This window comes from Strongylocentrotus purpuratus, unplaced genomic scaffold (genome assembly GCF_000002235.5).
Source record: "Strongylocentrotus purpuratus isolate Spur 01 unplaced genomic scaffold, Spur_5.0 spur5_scaffold_21, whole genome shotgun sequence".
NCBI lineage: Eukaryota > Metazoa > Echinodermata > Echinoidea > Camarodonta > Strongylocentrotidae > Strongylocentrotus > Strongylocentrotus purpuratus.
The window spans coordinates 3561578-3569264 of record NW_022145607.1 but is presented as its reverse complement, the minus strand read 5'-3'; positions in this window follow the sequence as shown (position 1 = coordinate 3569264).

Genomic DNA, 7687 nt, shown 5'->3' with positions numbered 1-7687 from the left:
TGAAAAAGAAAAACTGATGTCAAACCCATTTTGATCTCACTCAAAGTCCATATTTATTGCTATTCTCTTAATTGATCTATACAATGAGCTTGCAATTAACTTGTAAGCAAGGTAAAGTATTATATTTACGAAGTACAACAAGGACAGGAATCCTGTTTTATCTATTTATCAAACATTATTACATTCAATACTTTTTCAGTCCCAATGAGAGAGAGAGAGAGAGAGAGAAGAGAAGAAAGAGAGCCAGAAAGAGACAAGTGAAGAGAACCCAATACACCTCATCAGTGTAATAAAGTCTGATGATCTTAATCTACATACTTACTTCAAATATTTTGCCGGGCAGATATTATTATTTATAAAAACAAACCAATTTTGGAGTTTTATAATAAATATTATTGTTGTTGTTGTTGTTGATGTAAAACAATGAGAAAATAGGGACCTTTTGCGGGGGGGGGGGAGCAATGTAGAAAAAAAACTACAGGGGAGCCTTGGGATTTTTATTGGGGGGGGGGGGGGTATCGGCGCGGATTCAGGATTTCTTGGGGGGCCCAAACTTGAAATCAATTTGAAATTTAATGTGCTGAAATAAAAAAAAATCGTGCCGGCCGATATTTCACTCAGTGGTAGAGGGGAAGGGGGAGGGGGGGGGGGGGGGGGGGGGGGGGGGGGGGGGGGGGGGGTAGAGAGCACTATTTTTTTTTTTGGCCCTCGAAAATTTGAAAAATCACCCCCCCCCCACATTAATCGCCAGGGGGGTCCCATCTAGACAGCTAGCTGGCAATCGACAGCTAGCTGGCAATCGACAGCTAGCTGGCAATCGACAGCTAGCTGGCCCCAAAGCCATGTCCATTTAAAAACTGCATTCAAGAGCCTCTTATTGCTAGGTTTACAACGTTGTTTTACATTTGCAATTATAATTTCCTAGTTTTATTCACTCTCTACAGTCCCGTACTATCCCTTTTTCAGTCTGTAAACAACTTTGCAACACGAAAACAATGATGAACAGGGTTTTACTTCTCGTATAAATTTATTAGAAGTGCCCTATGTCATTTTGCACGAAGTGATACAAAGGGCCTTTCAAATTTAAGTTATATGAAAGCATTCCCCCACCTAGCCTGTATGACCGAGCAGAATCATTTAGTGCTCAACAATAAAAATCCACAGTCTTGGCTAAAGAGGTCCATTATTTGTTTGTTTATTTAGTTATTTTATTTAATTGACATTGTACAGTACTATTAAATATCAGGTATATTGGATGCTCTGTTTTTAAATACAGTCAAGATTGCCGAGCAATGAATTACATCCTGCTTCTTGTCCTCAAACCATATCTTTCTGGTTTTTAAAACGGTATCATTTGAATTTCCATTTCCAAGCATTATTTTGAACTGTCCCGAAATTGTTTTCCTTTCTTGAAATCAGACTACAGCCCCAGTCTAAAGTGCTTGTCCTCCCAGACAAGGACAAAGAGCCTCTTCGTAGGTTTAGGGACAAGCATCAAAATAACGCGGTCATTGTTGCAATGTCAGGAATGCTATTATTACCTCCTCTTGGTAATCCTCGCATTGACCAAACAAAAGTCACTCAATGAAGGGAGGGTCAGGTTTGTTTTCAATAGGCCAGTTTCGTAATGTAACCAAATTTAATGCATACGTCTTTGTGAAGTGCCTCATACAAATTATTTCATTCACCTGATAGGAATAATAGTATTCAATAGTCAGAATGCAACGGCATATATTAAGTGTTGCTAGGTAGGTCAAGCCATAATATTTGTCCAACCTGGCAACAACTAATGTATGCAGTTCGGATTCTGTCTATTGAAATACTATTATTCTTATCAGGTGAGTGAAATAATTTGTATTGAGACACTCTACAAAGACTTATGCATTAAATTTGGTTACATTTCGAAAATGGCCTATTCACTAATATTATTGATGCCATGTCAGAAAGAGCTGAGTAGTTTGTTACGTAACTATTCAAAAATTGCAGGTGCAAGCTATTGAAAACAGAATCGAATAGCCAAGCTTCCCTATTCATTGGTGCCCTGTTATAGAATTCGTAGCATATACTGAATTGAATAGACCCGTGTTCTATTCATTATACTATGTGAGGGCAGTGGCCTCTTGTCATATCACTTTAAGTTAAGTCAGCAGTTTGCAAATTAAATGAAATAAACATAAAACCTCACTATTATATCAGTAATATCAGTAACTGAAAGAAAAAAAATACGGGCAATCTTGACAACATCGGACTACAAAAATGATGCTAATAATGCATCCCGAAAGCGTCAAATCAGTAAATCGGCACATTTTGTAAAGTCATTAGCATGCAGAAAGTGTTAACAACAAAAAGCGAACCAGTTATCACGGTGAGGCAAAATGGTCTTGTGGATAAAAGTGATCACTTCACAATGCAATGTACTCGGTTCGAGTCTCAGTTTCTCCTTTATATAAACCCATGTTATTTTTTTTCTTCACTCCATAATATTGACTTGTCATCTCTTTTTTAAAGGGGACACCCCCCCCCCCCCCCTCAAACAAAGAAAAAATAGCATGTAATACTCTTTCTTTAACAAGCGACTCTCTGAATTAGTCAGAAAACATCTTTTGCTACATCTACAACAATTAGTGTAAGTATGAAGAATACATGAAGATTAGCAATGTGGCACTTTAGTCTAGTGGGTAGGCAATCGTCTGATACTGGAAGGTATCGGGTTCGACCCCCAGCTGTTGCGTTTTTTTCTTTTGCTACATCTACAACAATAAGTATAAGTATGAAAAAAAAAACATGGAGATTAGCAATGTGACACTTTAGTCTAGTGGGTAGGCAATCGCCTGGTAACTGAAAGGTATCGGGTTCGACCCCCAGCTGTTGCGTTTTTTCTTTTGCTACATGTACAACAATAAGTATAAGTATGAAAAAAAAAACATGGAGATTAGCAATGTGACACTTAGTCTAGTGGGTAGGCAATCGCCTGGTAACTGGAAGGTATCGGGTTCGACACCCAGCTGTTGCTTTTTTTTTAATCTTTGAAAAAGAAAAACTGATGTCAAACCCATTTTGATCTCACTCAAAGTCCATATTTATTGCTATTCTCTTAATTGATCTATACAATGAGCTTGCAATTAACTTGTAAGCAAGGTAAAGTATTATATTTACGAAGTACAACAAGGACAGGAATCCTGTTTTATCTATTTATCAAAACATTATTACATTCAATACTTTTTCAGTCCCAATGAGAGAGAGAGAGAGAGAGAGAAGAGAAAGAGAGCCAGAAAGAGACAAGTGAAGAGAACCCAATACACCTCATCAGTGTAATAAAGTCTGATGATCTTAATCTACATACTTACTTCAAATATTTTGCCGGGCAGATATTATTATTTATAAAAACAAACCAATTTTGGAGTTTTATAATAAATATTATTGTTGTTGTTGTTGTTGATGTAAAACAATGAGAAAATAGGACCTTTTGCGGGGGGGGGGGAGCAATGTAGAAAAAAACTACAGGGGAGCCTTGGGATTTTTATTGGGGGGGGGGGGGTATCGGCGCGGATTCAGGATTTCTTGGGGGGCCCAAACTTGAAATCAATTTGAAATTTAATGTGCTGAAATAAAAAAAAAATCGTGCCGGCCGATATTTCACTCAGTGGTAGAGGGGGAAGGGGGAAGGGGGGGGGGTGGGGGGGGGGGTGGGGGGGGGGGGGTTAGAGAGCACTATTTTTTTGTTTGGCCCTCGAAAATTTGAAAAATCACCCCCCCCCCCCACATTAATCGCCAGGGGGGTCCCATATAGACAGCTAGCTGGCAATCGACAGCTAGCTGGCAATCGACAGCTAGCTGGCAATCGACAGCTAGCTGGCCCCAAAGCCATGTCCATTTAAAAACTGCATTTCAAGAGCCTCTTATTGCTAGGGTAACAACGTTGTTTTACATTTGCAATTATAATTTCCTAGTTTTATTCACTCTCTACAGTCCGTACTATCCTTTTTCAGTCTGTAAACAACTTTGCAACACGAAAACAATGATGAACAGGGTTTTACTTCTCGTATAAATTTATTAGAAGTGCCCTATGTCATTTTGCACGAAGTGATACAAAAGGGCTTTCAAATTTAAGTCTATTGAAAGCATTCCCCACCTAGCCTGTATGACCGAGCAGAATCATTTAGTGCTCAACAATAAAAATCCACAGTCTTGGCTAAAGAGGTCCATTATTTGTTTGTTATTTAGTATTTTATTTAATTGACATTGTACAGTACTATTAAATATCAGGTATGGTATGATGCTCTGTTTTAAAATACAGTCAAGATTGCCGAGCAAGAATTACATCCTGCTTCTTGTCCTCAAACCATATCTTTTTCTGGTTTTAAAACGGTATCATTTGAATTTCCATTTCAAAGCATTATTTTGAACTGTCCCGAAATTGTTTTCCTTTCTTGAAATCAGACTACAGCACCAGTCTAAGTGCTTGTCCTCCCAGACAAGGACAAAGAGCCTCTTCGGTAGGTTTAGGGACAATGCATCAAAATAACGCGGTCATTGTTGCAATGTCAGGAATTGCTATTATTACCTCCTCTTTGGTAATCCTCGCATTTGACAAACAAAAGTCACTCAATGAAGGGAGGGTCAGGTTTGTTTTCAATAGGCCAGTTTCGTAATGTAACCAAATTTAATGCATACGTCTTTGTGAAGTGCCTCAATACAAATTATTTCATTCACCTGATAGGAATAATAGTATTTCAATAGTCAGAATGCAACGGCATATATTAAGTGTTGCTAGGTAGGTCAAGCCATAATATTTGTCCAACCTGGCAACAACTAATGTATGCAGTTCGGATTCTGTCTATTGAAATACTATTATTCTTATCAGGTGAGTGAAATAATTGTATTGAGACACTCTACAAAGACTTATGCATTAAATTTGGTTACATTTCGAAAATGGCCTATTCACTAATATTATTGATGCCATGTCAGAAAGAGCTGAGTAGTTTGTTACGTAAATATTCAAAAATTGCAGGTGCAAGCTATTGAAAACAGAATCGAATAGCCAAGCTTCCCTATTCATTGGTGCCCTGTTATAGAATTCGTAGCATATACTGAATTGAATAGACCCGTGTTCTATTCATATACTAGTGAGGGCAGTGGCCTCTTGTCATATCACTTTAAGTTTAAGTCAGCAGTTTGCAAATTAAATGAAAATAAACATAAAACTCACTATTATATCAGTAATATCAGTAACTGAAAGAAAAAAAAATACGGGCAATCTTGACAACATAGGACTACAAAAATGATGCTAATAATGCATCCAGAAAGCGTCAAATCAGTAAATCGGCACATTTTGTAAAGTCATTAGCATGCAGAAAGTGTTAACAACAAAAAGCGAACCAGTTATCACGGTGAGGCAAAAGGTCTTGTGGATAAAAGTGATCACTTCACAATGCAATGTACCCGGTTCGAGTCTCAGTTTCTCCTTTATATAAACCCATGTTATTTTTTTTCTTCACTCCATAATATTGACTTGTCATCTCTTTTTTTAAAGGGGACACCCCCCCCCCCCTCAACAAGAAAAAATAGCATGTAATACTCTTCTTTAACAAGCGACTCTCTGAATTAGTCAGAAAACATCTTTTGCTACATCTACAACAATTAGTGAAGTATGAAGAATACATGAAGATTAGCAATGTGGCACTTTAGTCTAGTGGGTAGGCAATCGTCTGATAACTGGAAGGTATCGGGTTCGACCCCAGCTGTTGCGTTTTTTCTTTTGCTACATCTACAACAATAAGTATAAGTATGAAAAAAAAACATGGAGATTAGCAATGTGACACTTTAGTCTAGTGGGTAGGCAATCGCCTGGTAACTGAAAGGTATCGGGTTCGACCCCCAGCTGTTGCGTTTTTTTTCTTTTGCTACATGTACAACAATAAGTATAAGTATGAAAAAAAAACATGGAGATTAGCAATGTGACACTTTAGTCTAGTGGGTAGGCAATCGCCTGGTAACTGGAAGGTATCGGGTTCGACACCCAGCTGTTGCTTTTTTTTTAATCTTTGAAAAAGAAAAACTGATGTCAAACCATTTGATCTCACTCAAAGTCCATATTTATTGCTATCTCTTAATTGATCTATACAATGAGCTTGCAATTAACTTGTAAGCAAGGTAAAGTTTATATTTACGAAGTACAACAAGGACAGGAATCCTGTTTTATCTATTTATCAAAACATTATTACATTCAATACTTTTCAGTCCCAATGAGAGAGAGAGAGAGAGAGAGAGAGAAAGAGAAAGAGAGCCAGAAAAGAGACAAGTGAAAGAGAACCCAATACACCTCATCAGTGTAATAAAGTCTGATGATCTTAATCTACATACTTACTTCAAATATTTTGCCGGGCAGGATATTATTATTTATAAAAACAAACCAATTTTGGAGTTTTATAATAAAATATTATTGTTTTGTTGTTGTTGATGTAAAACAATGAGAAAATAGGACCTTTTGCGGGGGGGGGGAGCAATGTAGAAAAAAACTACAGGGGAGCCTGGGATTTTTATTGGGGGGGTGGGGTATCGGCGCGGATTCAGGATTTCTTGGGGGGCCAAACTTGAAATCAATTTGAAATTTAATTGTGCTGAAATAAAAAAAATCGTGCCGGCCGATATTTCACTCAGTGGTAGAGGGGAAGGGGGAGGGGGGGGTGGGGGGGGGGGGGTAGAGAGCACTATTTTTTTTTGTTTGGCCCTCGAAATTTGAAAAATCACCCCCCCCCCCCACATTAATCGCCAGGGGGGCCCATCTAGACAGCTAGCTGGCAATCGACAGCTAGCTGGCAATCGACAGCTAGCTGGCAATCGACAGCTAGCTGGCAATCGGACAGCTAGCTGGCAATCGACAGCTAGGGCAATCGACAGCTAGCTGGCAATCGACAGCTAGCTGGCAATCGACAGCTAGCTGGCAATCGACAGCTAGCTGGCAATCGACAGCTAGCTGGCAATCGACAGCTAGCTGGCAACGACAGCTAGCTGGCAATCGACAGCTAGCTGGCAATCGACAGCTAGCTGGCAATCGACAGCTAGCTGGCAATCGACAGCGTAGGGCCTGGCGGCCGGTAGCGGGTAGCCCCAAAGCCATGTCCATTTAAAAAACTGCATTCAAGAGCCTCTTATTGCTAGGTTTACAACGTTGTTTTACATTTGCAATTATAATTCCTAGTTTTATTCACTCTCTACAGTCCCGTACTATCCCTTTTCAGTCTGTAAACAACTTTGCAACACGAAAAACAATGATGAACAGGGTTTACTTTCGTATAAATTTATTAGAAGTGCCCTATGTCATTTTGCACGAAGTGATACAAAGGGCCTTTCAAATTTAAGTCTATTGAAAGCATTCCCCACCTAGCCTGTATGACCGAGCAGAATCATTTAGTGCTCAACAATAAAAATCCACAGTCTTGGCTAAAGAGGTCCATTATTGTTTGTTTATTTAGTTATTTTATTTAATGACATTGTACAGTACTATTAAATATCAGGTATATTGGATGCTCTGTTTTAAATACAGTCAAGATTGCCGAGCAATGAATTACATACCTGCTTCTTGTCCTCAAACCATATCTTTCTGGTTTTTAAAACGGTATCATTTGAATTTCCATTTCCAAGCATTATTTTTGAAACTGTCCCGAAATGTTTTCCTTTCTTGAAA